The sequence below is a fragment of the Ictalurus furcatus genome, unplaced genomic scaffold (genome assembly GCF_023375685.1).
Source record: "Ictalurus furcatus strain D&B unplaced genomic scaffold, Billie_1.0 scf2, whole genome shotgun sequence".
In the NCBI taxonomy this organism is placed as follows: Eukaryota; Metazoa; Chordata; class Actinopteri; order Siluriformes; family Ictaluridae; genus Ictalurus; species Ictalurus furcatus.
The window spans coordinates 1,630,396-1,649,458 of NW_026521051.1; the positions used below are offsets into that span (position 1 = coordinate 1,630,396).

Sequence of the window (19,063 nt, forward strand, 5' to 3'; positions counted from 1 at the left end):
TGCTGATCTACACTGCTAAAATTCTGATTTTATAACCATGACGTCATCTGACTAAACCACCACACACATAAGTTAAAGACAACGGGTGCACTGTGATTTCGTGCTATATTTCCATGTAAAATAATCTCTCAGAGAGAAAGTTAGAAGTGAATGAATGTGCTGCTCCTCTCTGCCCCTCACTGAACAGAGTAGCTGCAGAGAGAGGCGTGTCTCCGGGGGGAAAGCAGGACCTCACACTCACCGGGCAGTACTGGCCATTCTCTTCTACGGAAAGTAGCTAAGGTTTGTCTAAAAAGTCGCTAGATATGACGCTAGGTGCTTTTTTGAAAACGTTGGAGGAGGGTCTGCAGCGGGGAGTCCTATTTTGAGTGAAAGGATTGTATTCATGTTCTATAGAAAATAAACCCTTTAAAGTTATTTAGTGATTTCGTATTTATTGACTTTTTATCATTCAAGCACGTTTTAAGCCTTCATCTCTGTAATCTTCTTCCCTATTTGTGGATATTGTTGTATATAAAATATACATGAAATAAACACGAGGGAGACCTAGTATGAGTAATATGTAATCTTATTGAGAATTCACCGGTCTGGTGCACTGTATGAACGGATGTTTACCCAAGACACAACACACAGCAAACCATACATGTATTTGATTAGTGCGGCAGGCCTCAGAGCGTAGGTGGACGGCCAACTAAGAGACACACACACACACACAGGCCTATGCCACCACGCACACACATACAGAAGGAAAACAGAACATTATAAGAATAATAAAAGGAGTATTAAGATATTATAAGGATAATATAATGATATTATGACATAGGGAGTACAGTAAACCACTTGCAAGCAGTATAACCATATATATATATATATATATAACAGAAATGTAGAGCAAATATGAAAAGAAATTATAAACCAGAAATACAGAAGAATGTGAAAGAAACTTACTCATAATATACTTGGAGGTGGGGAAGAGTCTTGTCTCACGAGAAAAAGTCAGGAGTAATACAGACGAAGGCCTTAATTTTTAAGAGAGAACCAAGAGGGGCCATTTATAAGGGTAGTTGAGTCACGTTGCACACGCGAGATAACTGTGAGACCAAGGTCTCTCCGAAATGTTGTGTCTCGTACCTCTTTCAAACCTAATGGTGTTTGGAAAAGGCTCTTTTCAAAACATACTGGTAATTTTGATGAGCCCTTTCTAAAACAGAATGGTAATTTTGATAAGCTCTTTCTAAAACACATTCGTGTCTGGGTCATCCTGACCCTAAGAAAACTGTATAAATAGAAGAGCTTCAGCTCTGGTTTTTTAGATAACTTCTGAGAATTCTCATCGGTGTGGATCTCGTGTGGTGGAACGGAACCAATAAATCTGGAACCTTGCTTCTTCTCCCTCACGGCTGTTGTCTTATTTTTCTATCTCCAACTGGGTTTGCAGATGTGAGTATTTGCTTCTGTGGTGAATTTTTAAGTGTCTTCAGGTAATAGGCTAAATTTGAGCCAGCAATATTCTCGAGTGAAATAGATGAGGCCACCTAGGGAACACATGAAGTTACGTAGGAGCAGTGATGAGAATGAAATGACTAATGAGATTAGAAAGACATTAATAATGTTACTATTAGCAGTAAATTTGTGTACTTTATTATGATAACTATACTGCTATGTACATGATATAATGTTAATGTGTTAATATGTTTTAAATGTGTTTGTGTGCTGTCCTTATACCGTGTCCAGGTCAGTCTCCCCGGCGCGCGCACAGACATATATAGTCAAATCGGAGCAGCGAGCCATAAGATCTGTTATGACGTCACGTTCAGAGTTCTATAAGTTTCCTGATGGTATGCTTGACGGTTGTTCCCTTTATGACGCCGCGAATGTCGAGGTTTTTAAACGTTGTGGTATCAGAGCTGGCCTCTGTATTCATTTGAGCAGGGTAGTATTTAATCATTGGTCTATCTAACCTTTTCATGTGGTTAGTTTCTTTGTTTGTTCATCTGTCGTGTTTAAGAATGGACACTGAAATAATATATCCAGATATCTGTACAGCTGCTGTGTGACAATGTAAACTTAAAAAACCCCAACATTTCCATGTCTAGAGAAGAGGGTGCGTTCTTTAAAAATTAAATCATAAAGATGATGCTGTTAAACAGTTCAGAAGCTCCGTGTATTGTCCTTGATACGTGAAAACTAGACAATGCACAGTAATAACGCTGATGAGCTGCGTCAGTGTAAAATAGCCCAAACCTGCCTTCTGTTTCAGGCGGCGTTGTGTTGGATGGAGCTTGACTGCCCTCGTGTGTCCAAACTCGGGAACGGCAGTTTCCCAGAAGGGGTATTCTGTTCCAAGTTTGTGGTAGTTAGCCAAGAAATATTACATGATTACTATTACTCTCTCTCCCCTTTTTTAAACCCGTTCACGATAATTATTGTATACATTACCTTTATTTTTGTAATCTTCTTCCCTATTTGTGGATATTCTCGAGTGAAATAGATGAGGCCACGTAGGGAACACATGAAGTTACCTAGGAGCAGAGTCTAAAATATCTTTTTGAGGGACCTCAAACTATTATCATTTGCTATACTATTGATCATTACGTTAAGTACATCTTATTCGTAAAAAGTACTTAATGAAGATAGTATACTTTATATTTTTTTATGTAACCATTCAAGTATTTGTTGAAATGCTTTTGTTACTGATAAATACATGTACATTTAAATTGATTTTGTTCTGTCTGTGATTTTGTACATCTGGATGTTCAACTGGTCTCAGATCAAGCATCCTCCTCTGTACTGACTCCACTATCCCCAGCTTCATCCCATTCATCAGATTCCACAATTGTCCTGGAGTCCACAAGAAAGAGGAGGAACCCAACAGGGTTAATGGACCAGAATGAAGCAAGACAGGTAAGCTTTGAATAAATGCATTTAAAATCCTCAATTACGTAATTGTTTATTATTGATACTTATCTGTAGAAGTGTTTTGTAAATGTATTCTCGGCATAAAGGAAAGGCATTAAAAATCCTCTTAAATTTCCATGAGCATGTCATAACAATGTAAGATGTTTTGGCAGAAAGTTGATTGTGTTCTGAGGGCCAATCCAAAGGGTGAGGAAATCTTCAAGGAGTATGAAAAGACCAAAACACTAACAGATGGTGAACGTCCTGGTTGCAGACATGTTAGAGCTACATGGGTGAGAATTGGAGGTCACTTCCCTCCCTTTGTCATCACAACAGATTCATGTGGCGCAGCTAAAGAATGCTATTCTGTGTTGCTATAAAAGGGGAATTTATCCTTTAACTTCTTGCAAAACATACACGCTTGCAAAGTAAATTGATTTATTTGAAAGGATGATTCCATCGTCAAGACGAATTATGCACTGGGAATTGTGACACTTTTTCCATACCTCCAAGATCCTTTCTCCAAACATGGATATGTAAGTTCTGTCTGAAAACCCAAACCAGTGTGTTTTTATATTTTCTTCCCTTTTATAGTTTTAAAGTTAAAATGATCTTGTTTTAGATGAGTGTTTATAGGTTGCTCAGCTTTGTATTTTCCACTTGTTTTTGTAGTGTTATATAGTCATTGTGTGAACTTACTGTGTTGAGTAATTCATTCTTGAAGCCAAGCACGAGATGCCTCTCTTTGGGTCTTTTCTTAAACAGGAACACTACTATGATCCTGAGGGTAATAGTGGCTTCATTGCATGGAGGATCAAGACAGTTCAACGTAACACCTGTGCTGGCTCCCGGTGTCATTCCAAGACTGTTCTTCAGGATGGTCCAAAAACCAGACGAGAATCTCTGTTATTCTGTCAACAGCAATTTGGTGAGGAGTGCAGGGAGGCGATATCTACGATACGATATTCCACTGATGAATCTGTGGTCAGAGAGAAGATGAGCGACTTTCCAGTATCGGCAGAAGGTGGTCGGTGAGGATGCACCATCTTCAGTCCTGGATTTGTTCCCTCGTTTCCTTGATGTACCTGGATTGGTAAGAAAATCTTTAGCTTTGGAAATAGTTTTGAAAAGGAAATTTTCTCTGTAGTTATTAAATGAGTTCACTGGTACAGTAGAGAAAGGAGCTGTTCAATGATCACCGTAACACCAACAGGCCGGTCCAAACTGAGAAATTCAACGTTCTAATCTTTTATATCCCAAATGTATGCATAAATAACACAGCAGATCTTAATTTTTAGTATTTGACCTTTTATCCATTTATGTCCGTTATGTTTAAACCTGTATAAACCTTGTTTATAGATCGACCAGGATTTCTCCATGATGTTTGGTGACGAAGTGTCTCAGAAGTTCCTGGCAAAGTGGTCAATATTCTTCAAGCCAAAAATCATTGCAGACTGCAAGACTCTTAAGAATATGGGCGAGCTGCTGTCAGGAACTGAACCTGAATCTGAGGACTACAATGGTCAGTATAAACTGTTTTGTATTTTAAAAATGTTCCAGTCTTTAAAAAAATAATTAAAGAGAGATCATTTAATTATTTTGTGATGTCTTTACGATGGGACAGCGATATGTCCTCAATCCTTTTGCAGCTGCATCTGCTCCCTCTAACCTCAAGAGGCCAGAAAAAAAATATCCAAGATCAGTTCAGCTCAAGCAACCAGCCATCTTGTGAGATATCTTAAGGTATGCAAAAGTTAATATTTAAACATCAGATCTTAATTTTAGGAACTCTTGAGGTGTAGACTATTTTGGGATTCTGAGACCTGAATCTCATTTTGCTTACTCCACCTGCAAACAAGATGTGACGGTGCTAGTGATAATGTAAAAAAAACATGCAGTTTTATTTTCATATTTATTTTATGTCCCTTTGCTGACCTTCAGGAAGGAGCCAGTGTGACTACCTTCATTGAGAGTGCTGACACAAGACAACCATTCCTCCTCTGCATCAGTGAGCGAAAGAAGGATATCCCAAAGTTCTACGTTATTATCGACCAAAAGGCGATCCCATGTAAGGCACACACATCAGTGGCAGCTTTTGATGAACTGTTCAAAGTTCACTATGTCTTCAGTTTCTCATATGATGAAGCTCTTTGTAATTTCTACACATTTATCCAAACCACTATCTATAACATCGATGTCGGAAGAGCAAAGGAGAGCCCGCGTGTTAAAGAACTTCGAGCATGATTGCTGCAGTGAGATTAACAGCCTTGAAGATGTTCACATGTTTTGTATGTAAAGCACACCTCAGAACTTGTTTGGTTCTTCGTCAACATTTAAAATTTCAACATGGTTTATATCTTAGCAAAAAGTTACATTTAAAATGTGGAGAGCCAGGTCGCCCGTTATCATTTTGTACTTATAGTGGCTTCCGAAAACACCTCAGCAAGGTACATAGTCACACTATGGATCAAGAGATTGATACTAATCAGGATCTTTCCACTCAGGGACAATATGAGGCGGAATGTTCAAATGATCGCCCAAATTCTGTTGCCACTTTACATACTTCACAAAGTTCTGTTGTTACAAGTCAGCTATCTTCAGTGTGTGGATCAATTGTTGCTCATTTGCAAGCATCAGGTCTTTCTGAAAGTGCTGTCCAAACAATTGTTTGTTCAATGGAAGAAGTTGTTAATGATGTTAAAATCCAAGCATGAGATGCAGTTCTTAAAACTGATACTCCTGAAAGTACAAGTTCAGACACTTGTAGAAGAACTGAACACTGTTTTGATCAATTAAGTAATCCTTTTTCAGCATTAAACACTGAGTCAAGGAGACATAAATATTATGATGAGAAATGGGAAATAGTTGAACCTAAAGAATGTGTTCTTGGGGTGAGAATGGATTTGCGCAGAGATAGAACTACAGGCAGGTTCCCGTAACGGACAAGTGCATGTATGTACCCATTCTGGGTACACTGAAATCAATATTCAAAAACAGTCAAGTTAGAGAGAGTTTTTTACAGGACAAACAGAGTGGAATTGGAGTTAACAAAGACATTAATGATGGGTCGTATTTCCAAAACCATGCACTGTTCTCGCAGCAAAAGCACGCTTTACAGATTCTACTCTATTACAACGATTTTGAAACTGCTAACCCTCTAGGTTCCAAGAGGGGGATCCACAAACTTGGTTGTATCTATTTTACTCTAAAAAAAAAAAAATCTTCCACCCAAGTGTAACTCTGTACTAATTAATGTACATCTTGCAGCTCTATTCTACACGGAAGATCTTAAGACATATGGTTTTGATGTGATACCAAAGCCCCTTATTGATGACCTGAAAATCTTAGAAACCGAAGGCATACAGCTTCCTTGTTTTGAACAACCTTTGTTTGGCTCAGTAATTCAAGTAACAGGAGATAATTTGGCTTTAAATGGCTTACTGGCATTTGTGGAATATTTCAGTGCAACTAATTTCCATAGGTTCTGTTTAATTAGTAAGGAAGAAGTTCAATCTATATTTACTGAAGATCATTCTGGGTTAATTTTCCATTCCAAAGAGGTTCATACTGAACATTGTAAGGCACTAAATGAAAATCCTGAACTGCGGTCAATATATGGTGTCAAAAAGTCATGTGTGCATAATTCATTACAGTATTTCCATTGTACTGATAACTATGCTGTTGTCATCATTCATGATCTGCTAGAGGGTGTGGTACAGTTTGAACTTAAACTGTTTTTTGAGTACCTTGTTAAACAGGACTATGTCTCTTTGAACACATTGTCAAATAGGATACAGAGCTTTAATTATGGTTACACAGACTGTAAAAACAAACCAAGTGGGTTAAAAATGGATGATAAGAGCAAACACCTGGGTTTGAATGCCATACAGTCATGGTGTCTTCTGCACAACACTCCACTGATATTTGGTGGTCATTGAAAGGAATAACAATCACTGGAACTTTCTCCTGCTTTCGATACAGATTGTCAATATAGTGTTCTCCTACACCATAACTGATGGGATGATATGTTACTTAAAACATCTGATCTGTGATCACCATACTCTATTCAAAGAATTATTTCCTGACAAGAGGTCGATTCCCAAGCACCACTTGATGATGCACTATCTGAGATGCATAAAAAAATTGGCCCTCTTATCCATATGTGGTGAATGCGATTTGAAGCTAAGCACCATATTTTCAAAAGATGTGGCAAAAATTTCAAGAATCTCATTAAATCATTAGTAAAGCAACATCGTCAATTGATATTTAACTGTGAAAATGATTGTTTTAGAAGGTTTTAATTGTTTTTAATTTGGCCCTACATCAAAAACCATCTGTAACTTGCAAGGTGGGGAAGAACTTTTTTATTTATGATTAATTATGAATATTTAGAAGCCTGTTTGAGTGTTACAAGTACAAAGTGGGTCAGACATTATGGTACTGAGTATCAGGTTGGTGTGTTCATATGCACTGGATGTACCTATGATCTCCCTGTGTTCAAAAAGGTCTGTGAGATAATAATATATGAAGAGTGTTTTTACATTACAGGAAATTATGAAAGCACTATGTTCTATGATGACCACTTCAATGCATACTCTATGGAAGATAACCAAATGGATGAGTTTTCTGTCATCTCTGTGAACGAACTGACACATTTTTGACCAGCCATTTGACCAGCAGTGGCCATTTGACCAGCAATGCTCTAATGAGATTAATCAAAGAGAGTACATAGTGCCCAATTGTTATATTTAGAAAGACTTGACATGAGGGGTCAGTAATGTTAACGCCCTTGAAAAAATAAAACCATTATAAAGCAAACTTGTTTTTTTTTTCTTTATTTGCCTTTTAGATTTGTAATCATTTAAATGTAATTTTAATTGTGCAGTAGCATATTAACACTTTATAGTGTTAGAGGCAACTCATTTAATAGTATGCAATTACCACTATGAGATTTAATGAATTACTCCTATGAGAATTAATTTCTAACACTACCCACTGGTGTTGAGAAACTAACACTTGAGTAGTGTTCAGTTGCAACTATACAAAGAGTTGATGTGAACTCTATTAAAGTGTTAAAATCCCAATGTGGAGTGTGGACCCCTCCGGACACTTTAAAAGTGTTTACGTTAAATCCAATAGAGTTGATTTCTTTCTGTGGATTTTGCTGTGTATGTAAATTAATATGTTCCGTAGGTGGCCTCATCTATTTCACTCGAGAAGATCCAGAACTAGGGAAGAAGATTACAGTGTTAATATTATATTAGAAAAGAATGTGTGTACTTTATGATGTTGATGAATATACTGCTATGTACATGATAAAATGTGAATGTATTATTATTGTTTAAACTATGTTGGCGTGCGCACACACACAGACAGACAGACAAATATAGTGAAATCAGAGCAGCCAGCCATAAGATCCGTTATGACATCACGGTCAGAGTTCTAGAACTAACCTGATGGTATGTTTGATGGTTGTTCTCTTTATGACGCCGGGAATCTCGAGGTTTTTAAACGCTGTGGTGTCTGAGCAGGCCTATATTCATTTGAACGGAGTTATATTTAAATCTTTGGTCTATCTAACCTTTTCCTTTTGTTTGTTTATCTAACATGTTTAAGAATGGACATTGAACTAATGTCTCCAGATACATGTACAGCTGTTTTGTGACAATGTAAATTTGTACATGGAAAGGTTTTTTTTTATGTCAAGTGATGAAGGTATGTTCTTTAAAAACGAGATGATGACGATGATGATGATAATAATAATAATAATAATAATAATAATAATAATAATAATAAGCTACTGTTAAATAGTTCAGAAGCTCCGTGTATCGTCCTTGATATGTGAAAATGATACAATTTATAGTAATAACGCTAATGAGCTGTGTCTGTGTACACTAGCCCAAACCTACCTTCTGTTTCAGGCGGCGTTGTGTGTTGCGCTGGATGGAGCTTGACTGCCCTCGTGTGTCCAACCTCGGGAACGGCAATTTCCCAGAAGCGGTTTTCTGGGTAAGAACTTTGACACAATATTACTCTCTCTCTCGCTCTCTCTTCCTTTTAATCCGGTCCCGTTCATGATAATTGTTGTAATTTAACAATGGTATACATTACCTTTATCTTTGTACCGTTCTTGTACCGTGTGGATATTCCCGAGCGAAATAGATGAGGCCACGTAGGAAACACATGCAGTTGCACAGGCGCAGTGATGAGAATGAACATGAATGTTGGTGCTCATGAGCAAATCTGGCAGTTTCATGATGAACCCGCTACACTTGAATTTGAGATACTGACCGTAAACAAAAATAGACTTCTAAACACCGCACTTAAAAGCTTAATAACAGAATACGGCAATTTTTGGGAAATTGCCGTTCCCAAGTTTGGCCACACGAGGGCAGTCATGTTCCATCCAGCACAACACACGACGCCGCCTAAAACAGAAGGTAGGTTGTACTACTACTTCTAATAATGACCTCAATCGAAGTAATTAAATAGACAATGAAAGGTGTTGTCTATATAGCTGACCTCATTTTTCTACACTGTGAGTTAAAGGCACACAACTATCAGAATCCCAGTTTATAATTGTGTTTGATTGGCCAAGGAGATTAAAGTGTGCGGGGAATCCGACTCTTTTTGAGCTTATTGGACATTACACATTGCTGTAATTATCTCATTGGCATTAATTCATTGATCATAGTTTATTTGACGAATGCAACTGCTGCGACATATTTTGCCAATCTTAAACTCAGCTGTCATTCTGGAGGAGCAGTTTTGGTTGATGCATGACATTTAGGTTCAAACACAGTGCGTACATTGACTGTAACACAGATAGCGAAAATGAAAATGGGAAAAGAGAAGGCCAGTGATTAGATAGTGCGAAGGCTGACTTTGTATTCCTACTTGTGTGTGATGTGTGTTATGTTAGTTTCTCTTGCACAACTGTCAAAGTGCATATGCTTCCTTTGTGAATGACACTTTTTAAGAATGAGATGAGGGTTTGAGACAATGTAGCTAATTTCGACCTTCGAGAGTCCATTACATCATGCATTTGCGAGAGCTGATAAAGCAAGGCCTGAGAGTTGTGTTTGCATTCCTTTCTGTGGTGCTTGTAAGTTAGTGAAGTACTTGTGTGGTAGAATGTGGGCTGGCTTCAAAGTGAACACAGACATTGGTGCTGATCCGCTGAATGCTGGGCCTACTAATAAAGGCTTGTGCTGCTATGTGCGACCTGTAGTTGCAGTGGACGTAGGACTGTAGTATATACGGGCCTTGAGTCCAAGGACGTGCTCAAAAGGAACGTCTTGTGTTTGAAACAGTAATGTCAATGTTGTACAAACACAGACAGCTTTTTCTAACCTCCTTATGCTGATGAGTGTTTTGGCTGTATGCTTTACTATGTATGTTTTACCCAAAGTTCCTGACTATTGTGTTGTACTACTACTACTACTACTACTACTGCTACTAATGGAACCAAAACATTAGTACCGATAATACTAATAATGTTTTGTATCTGTGTGTGTTTTTAGAGAGAGAGAGAGAGAGAGAGAGAGAGAGAGAGAGAATGGGGAAGAAGAAGACGTTATCAGGTGAAAAGCAGTGCCTAGTGTTTGTTTTCGAAAAAGAGAACTACTGTGTGACCGTTGGCGTTAGGCCCGCCTCCTCGCCTGTTCTCAACTAGGTCCTGTCGAGTGTGGATAAATAGGTGGGCGCTGCGCGAGAAATTCTGTTGAGCAGCTTGACTACGAGAGCAGCATCATGTCTGGTAGAGGCAAGGGTGGTAATTAATACTCTCTTTTTGCAAGTGGTACCCTCGTTAGTAATTTGAAACTAAAGACTTTAACGACAACAACATCAACAACAAAAACACCTTTAACGAGGTGATAATTATCGCCACCCGGGGTTCGGTATGTCACCCCGTGTGGCCTCCTCGCCGTCGGCGGGGAGGCACTGGGTCAGACTACGTTACAGTGGAGAAGGAGAAGCTCCAGACAGGTCTGAAGTCGGAGTAAACCTTTTAAGTAGTCAATGGATATCGACTACAGATGTATACTCTTTTATTGCAATGCCTAACAGAAAAGAGTATGAAATATGTTTTACCAAAGAACAGGCACTTCAAACATTTTCTCAAATTTTTAATAATAATACAGGAAGTGAATTCTGGAAAAACTGGGAGATGACTACATCAGCTCCCCAAGACATAAAGAGCATTGTAGTAAAGTTTTGGACTGGGAGAATCGCTGACTCGGATGTAGAACAATACCTCTTAAGGTTTGGTGAGATACTGAACCCTGTTGACAAGCCGCTGGACCAGTTCGGGATATGGTATGGAGTCAGGAGATATAAAATAAAACTTAAGAAAAACCCCGACGGAAGTATATTCCAGATACCAAATTCCATTTCCATGGGACCATACAATGGAACGATTACATATCCCGGCCAAACAAAACGATGTTTTATATGTAACGATTCCGACCATCAGGCAAAGGACTGTGAGAAAACAAAGTGCTGGAAATGCGGAAGCTTTGGCCACAAAGGAAAGAGTTGTAGAAATACACAAGTATGTAATTTATGTAATGAAACCGGGCATATATATTTTCAATGCCCAAATTCTTACAGCTATAAACTAAGAATGCCGAAAAATCAAAAAGACATTGACCAGAATGTAACACAAAGCGCACATAACACAGAAACCAAAACAAACGATAAAGCGGATAACAACTGGGAAGAAAATAAACTACACACAAGTGAGGACGACTCGACATCTGGGAGTGACTCAAGCAGCACCGATACCAGCGACAGCGAAGACGGCGAGGACTCTGAGAGCAGCGCCGAATCTCTGACCCCGGAAGGGAGACGGAAGACACCGGAAGTACCTGCTGGAAGCAGCGGAGCATCTCCGCCCAGTCTTTCGTCTGTGGAGAAACGGCAAGCATCGGAGTTTCCTGCGCTATCAGCTGTAGAAGTCGGCGAGACTCGGATCGGCTCAACCCCTGAAGGAGGTCTACAAGCCCCAGAGGAGCCTACGTGCTCAGAGGGAGAGACCGGAGCGACCCAGATCATTTCTACACCTGCAGGAAGTCTACAGGGCCGAGAGGAGTCATCGCATCCAGCTGGTGAAAGTGGAACAACCCAGACAATCGCCGACAACACAGGTGACACTGCGGACACTCCCACGCTGGCGAAAGGTAAAAACACTTTAGACTATCCATATAAACGCCAAAGGCGAAAGAGGAATTCTCCTGGAAATGTTGACAATGCAAAAAAGGTTAAGGAATGATGTATATTGCCTACTTTTCTTCCCTTTTTTTTTTTTTCTTTTTTTTTTTTGACACAATGTCTTTGATTTTAACTTCAATTCCTATATTACTTAAAAAGAAATGTGATATATGTCTGCAGGAATTGAGGTTAAATGATGTGGATAATGTTGAGAAAATGTGGACTAATGGACATACAATAATATCTATCGGAGAAGATCCTTATCTTAATTTTTATGGTTTTTTCAAATTTAACTGTTGCCACATGTAATGTTAGAGGGATTCAGGCAAAGATTAATCAAGTGAAAAAGTTAAATATATTGAGTGGAGAACATGTTGATATTTTATGTATACAAGAGACCAGATTAAGCAGTTTTGCAGACGTACAGAACGCCCAAAGTTTATGGATCAAAGGTCCTTCAATCTTTTCAATAGGTGAAAGTAAAGCTGATGGTATTGCGACCTTATTTTATAACAATAAATTTAAAATAATTAAGAGCCGTGAAATAATTCCTGGTCGATTAATGTTTATAGATGTGTTTTATTGCACAAAAAAAATTAGAGTAATAAATGTATACACAGCACAGGATACTGTTGGTAAAATCCGGCTTTTTAAAATGCTTAAAATGCTCCTGTGTGTCGGTTTCTATACCATTGTATGCGGTGATTTTAATACAATCACAGATGATAATGATAAAATTTCTTCCAAAATATGTAAAATTAGGAGAGAAGGTGGTGTCCTTAGATCTATAATGAATGAACAGCATTTCACCGACATATTTAGGACATTATATCCAGAGAAAGTGGACTTCACGAGGTTTGATAAAACATGTAAAACTAGAATTGACAGGATATATATTAATAATAATTTTGAGGCAAAATTTTATACAACAAAACTCTTGGTTGAGTCGGACCACTTGACAGTTATATGTGGCATCAGATTTAAAAATGAAGAAAGAAGAAACTATTGGAAATTAAACACACAAATTTTGAAAAGTCCTTTATTGATTATACAATTAAAAGAAGAAATTAATAGGATTAAAACTTTAGATATCCTCACTACCAATTATTGTGATTTGTGGGAAGTTTTTAAGATCCAGATTAAAAAATTTCTTAAATACAAATGTCTATGTTTTAATAAAGAAAAAAATGAGAAGTACAATACAATTATGACACAATATATAAACCTAAAACTAAAAAATACAAGAGATGAAAGTGAGGAAAACAACTTAAAGGATTTGAAAAAAGAGATAGAAACTTTAAATAATGAGTTTTTACTGAACATTCAAGTCCGAGCAGGAATAATTTCCGATGAACTTCTAAATCAAACAAAAGCAATTTCACTATTTAATAAAAGGAAAGAAGCCCAATATATCGAAGCCATTAAAACAGATAATGGAACTATAGCGAAAAATCCTAAAGATGTCAGAGATGCTGTTCGGATCCTTTGTTCAAACATGTATAACTCAATTGAAATAGATGCTAAACTTCTAAAAACCTTTTTGAATGTAAAAAATAGTGTTGACCCGCCTTCCAAGAGCTTAGGTGAGGAAATAAAAGAGGCTGAGGTTGTTGATGCCATTAAACAATTAAATTTAAAAAAGTCTCCAGGGAAAGATGGTCTCCCGTCTGATTTTTATCATGCATGCGCCATAGATTTGGCTAAATTATTAACGCAAGCCTTCAATGATGGGATCGCTAGAGGTTACATGCATGACTCGTTCTATGAAGGCGTTTTATCCTTGTTGTATAAAAAGGGTGAAATGTGTGATATCAACAACTGGAGACATCTCACCCTAATGAATGTCGATTATAAGATTTTTGCAAAGACCATTATGAACAGGATGAGTGACTATTTGGACGTAATAATAGCTAAACAACAAACATGTGCAATAAAGGGAAGATTTATGTGGGACAACTTGAACACATTAAGAGAACTAGTTTTTGATAAAAATGGTGACAGTTTTTACATTGTGGCTTTGGACCAAAGAAAAGCATTTGATTATATCTCAAGAGACTATTTGTGGGAGATTTTAAAACTGTATCAATTCCCTGAAAATTTCATAAACATGATTAAATGCCTTTATGTTAAATCGACAGTTGAAGTAAATGTTAACGGTTCCTTGACTGAACCATTTGAAGTTATGCGGGGTGTAAAGCAAGGGTGCCCTCTGAGTGCAGCCCTATATATTTTATCTATAAACCCACTTGTACAAAAAATCCAAGATGATCATAGACTTAAGGGTCTTCAAATAGGAAAGAACAGAGTCGTGATCTCTGCTTATGCTGATGACATAACTGTATTTGTGAAATCTAAACAAGAACTAGACATCATCTTTGAATATTTTAGCGAGTATGAGCAAGTCTCTGGAGCCTCCTTAAATAAAGCTAAAACGGAATGTGTCTGGATTGGAAATGAAAAAAACAAATTTCCCATAGATGTCCCAGAAGTTCAGCAATTAAAGGTTTTAGGTATATATATAGATAATAATGGCTGTGTCGACCATAACTGGTCAAAAAAAGAAGAAATAATACAAGATGAAATTGATAAATGGAAATCGTGTAATCTAAGTTATAAAACTAGAATAAATATTATTAAAACTTTTCTATTATCAAAAATACTGTTTTTATCATGCATCTTACCTCCGACAGAAGTTTGGATAAAAAGACTTCATAAAATATGCTGTAATTTCATATGGGATACGACTCGTGAGGTTACAAAACGTGAGCTCCTTTTTAAGAGAAGGGAACTGGGAGGCCTTGGGGCTGTCGATATATCCATAAAAACTAAAATAGCAGTGTGTAAAATCATCGCGAGTGGTATTGCCAGGCAAACTGAATGGATAGGGAACATCTCTAACTGGAAATCTAAAAAAGGTCCATCAAGGAAAGGAATTCCGTATTATAAACTGATGTTTTCCGACTTCACTAACAAATTTAAAGATCTAAACATCGATTGGGTGAAAGACTCAAGCAAAGAAATATATCTTTTAATTGTTGATCGAGTTTATAGTAACCCTGTGGCTTTCAGAAATTTGGAGGAAGACCAAAACAAAGAATGTCTCCAAAATTTACAGAATAAAATCCTATCGGAACACCTGAGAGATACAACTTGGTTAGTCGCTGTAAGAAGGCTCCCAGTAAGAGCGGTTGTAAAATGGAGCTGTTTTGTAAAAACCAGTAAATGCCCGATGCCTAATTGTAATGAAGAGGAAACACTCGAACATTTCCTGTTAGAGTGTTATCGCTCTAAAGAAACATGGGCTAAATTAAAAATCATTGGTCTCAATATAGAAATAAATATGAACTCAATTTTCTATGGCATTTTTAAAGAAAATTGTAGCAAGACCAAGCATGACTTCATTTGGTTCATAATATGTTTGACTAAATCTAAACTCTGGAAAACAAGGTGTAGAATGACTATAAATCAAACGTTTATATCCAGTGATGTTGTATTCAAGGACATTCAAAAAGAGCTAAGAAGACTAAAAAGCAGCACATCTTGGTTTAAAGACTCTTCAGTGTGGGACAATATTTGCGTGTAATTGTACTTTGACTATGTAAGTTTGTTTTGTTTTTGTTTTTGTTTTTTTCTCCCTTTCTTTCTGAATATGACTTGTGTAAGATTGTGAATTTTGCATAATTTCAATAAAACTCATTAAAAAAAAAAAAAGCAAGGGTGGTAATTAATACTCTCTTTTTGCAAGTGGTACCCTCGTTAGTAATTTGAAACTAAAGACTTTAACGACAACAACATCAACAACAAAAACACCTTTAACGAGGTGATAATTATCGCCACCCGGGGTTCGGTATGTCACCCCGTGTGGCCTCCTCGCCGTCGGCGGGGAGGCACTGGGTCAGACTACGTTACAGTGGAGAAGGAGAAGCGCCAGACAGGTCTGAAGTCGGAGTAAACCTTTTAAGTAGTCAATGGATATCGACTACAGATGTATACTCTTTTATTGCAATGCCTAACAGAAAAGAGTATGAAATATGTTTTACCAAAGAACAGGCACTTCAAACATTTTCTCAAATTTTTAATAATAATACAGGAAGTGAATTCTGGAAAAACTGGGAGATGACTACATCAGCTCCTCAAGACATAAAGAGCATTGTAGTAAAGTTTTGGACTGGGAGAATCGCTGACTCGGATGTAGAACAATACCTCTTAAGGTTTGGTGAGATACTGAACCCTGTTGACAAGCCGCTGGACCAGTTCGGGATATGGTATGGAGTCAGGAGATATAAAATAAAACTTAAGAAAAACCCCGACGGAAGTATATTCCAGATACCAAATTCCATTTCCATGGGACCATACAATGGAACGATTACATATCCCGGCCAAACAAAACGATGTTTTATATGTAACGATTCCGACCATCAGGCAAAGGACTGTGAGAAAACAAAGTGCTGGAAATGCGGAAGCTTTGGCCACAAAGGAAAGAGTTGTAGAAATACACAAGTATGTAATTTATGTAATGAAACCGGGCATATATATTTTCAATGCCCAAATTCTTACAGCTATAAACTAAGAATGCCGAAAAATCAAAAAGACATTGACCAGAATGTAACACAAAGCGCACATAACACAGAAACCAAAACAAACGATAAAGCGGATAACAACTGGGAAGAAAATAAACTACACACAAGTGAGGATGACTCGACATCTGGGAGTGACTCAAGCAGCACCGATACCAGCGACAGCGAAGACGGCGAGGACTCTGAGAGCAGCGCCGAATCTCTGACCCCGGAAGGGAGACGGAAGACACCGGAAGTACCTGCTGGAAGCAGCGGAGCATCTCCGCCCAGTCTTTCGTCTGTGGAGAAACGGCAAGCATCGGAGTTTCCTGCGCTATCAGCTGTAGAAGTCGGCGAGACTCGGATCGGCTCAACCCCTGAAGGAGGTCTACAAGCCCCAGAGGAGCCTACGTGCTCAGAGGGAGAGACCGGAGCGACCCAGATCATTTCTACACCTGCAGGAAGTCTACAGGGCCGAGAGGAGTCATCGCATCCAGCTGGTGAAAGTGGAACAACCCAGACAATCGCCGACAACACAGGTGACACTGCGGACACTCCCACGCTGGCGAAAGGTAAAAACACTTTAGACTATCCATATAAACGCCAAAGGCGAAAGAGGAATTCTCCTGGAAATGTTGACAATGCAAAAAAGGTTAAGGAATGATGTATATTGCCTACTTTTCTTCCCTTTTTTTTTTTTTTCTTTTTTTTTGACACAATGTCTTTGATTTTAACTTCAATTCCTATATTACTTAAAAAGAAATGTGATATATGTCTGCAGGAATTGAGGTTAAATGATGTGGATAATGTTGAGAAAATGTGGACTAATGGACATACAATAATATCTATCGGAGAAGATCCTTATCTTAATTTTTATGGTTTTTTCAAATTTAACTGTTGCCACATGTAATGTTAGAGGGATTCAGGCAAAAATTAATCAAGTGAAAAAGTTAAATATATTGAGTGGAGAACATGTTGATATTTTATGTATACAAGAGACCAGATTAAGCAGTTTTGCAGACGTACAGAACGCCCAAAGTTTATGGATCAAAGGTCCTTCAATCTTTTCAATAGGTGAAAGTAAAGCTGATGGTATTGCGACCTTATTTTATAACAATAAATTTAAAATAATTAAGAGCCGTGAAATAATTCCTGGTCGATTAATGTTTATAGATGTGTTTTATTGCACAAAAAAAATTAGAGTAATAAATGTATACACAGCACAGGATACTGTTGGTAAAATCCGGCTTTTTAAAAAGCTTAAAATGCTCCTGTGTGTCGGTTTCTATACCATTGTATGCGGTGATTTTAATACAATCACAGATGATAATGATAAAATTTCTTCCAAAATATGTAAAATTAGGAGAGAAGGTGGTGTCCTTAGATCTATAATGAATGAACAGCATTTCACCGACATATTTAGGACATTATATCCAGAGAAAGTGGACTTCACGAGGTTTGATAAAACATGTAAAACTAGAATTGACAGGATATATATTAATAATAATTTTGAGGCAAAATTTTATACAACAAAACTCTTGGTTGAGTCGGACCACTTGACAGTTATATGTGGCATCAGATTTAAAAATGAAGAAAGAAGAAACTATTGGAAATTAAACACACAAATTTTGAAAAGTCCTTTATTGATTATACAATTAAAAGAAGAAATTAATAGGATTAAAACTTTAGATATCCTCACTACCAATTATTGTGATTTGTGGGAAGTTTTTAAGATCCAGATTAAAAAATTTCTTAAATACAAATGTCTATGTTTTAATAAAGAAAAAAATGAGAAGTACAATACAATTATGACACAATATATAAACCTAAAACTAAAAAATACAAGAGATGAAAGTGAGGAAAACAACTTAAAGGATTTGAAAAAAGAGATAGAAACTTTAAATAATGAGTTTTTACTGAACATTCAAGTCCGAGCAGGAATAATTTCCGATGAACTTCTAAATCAAACAAAAGCAATTTCACTATTTAATAAAAGGAAAGAAGCCCAATATATCGAAGCCATTAAAACAGATAATGGAACTATAGCGAAAAATCCTAAAGATGTCAGAGATGCTGTTCGGATCCTTTGTTCAAACATGTATAACTCAATTGAAATAGATGCTAAACTTCTAAAAACCTTTTTGAATGTAAAAAATAGTGTTGACCCGCCTTCCAAGAGCTTAGGTGAGGAAATAAAAGAGGCTGAGGTTGTTGATGCCATTAAACAATTAAATTTAAAAAAGTCTCCAGGGAAAGATGGTCTCCCGTCTGATTTTTATCATGCATGCGCCATAGATTTGGCTAAATTATTAACGCAAGCCTTCAATGATGGGATCGCTAGAGGTTACATGCATGACTCGTTCTATGAAGGCGTTTTATCCTTGTTGTATAAAAAG

The 19,063-nt window shown here is 37.4% G+C and overlaps 1 long non-coding RNA gene across 1 annotated transcript; it reads right to left on the reverse strand.

The window, feature by feature from the left end:
• Window positions 1-580: 580 nt before the first annotated feature.
• Window positions 581-8,861, reverse strand: LOC128604739 (uncharacterized). The gene is made up of 3 exons (XR_008385266.1): window positions 8,808-8,861; window positions 949-3,983; window positions 581-718 (listed from the first exon to the last, which is right to left on the reverse strand). It is a non-coding gene; the product is annotated as an uncharacterized LOC128604739 (long non-coding RNA).
• Between the last annotated feature and the right edge of the window lie 10,202 nt (window positions 8,862-19,063).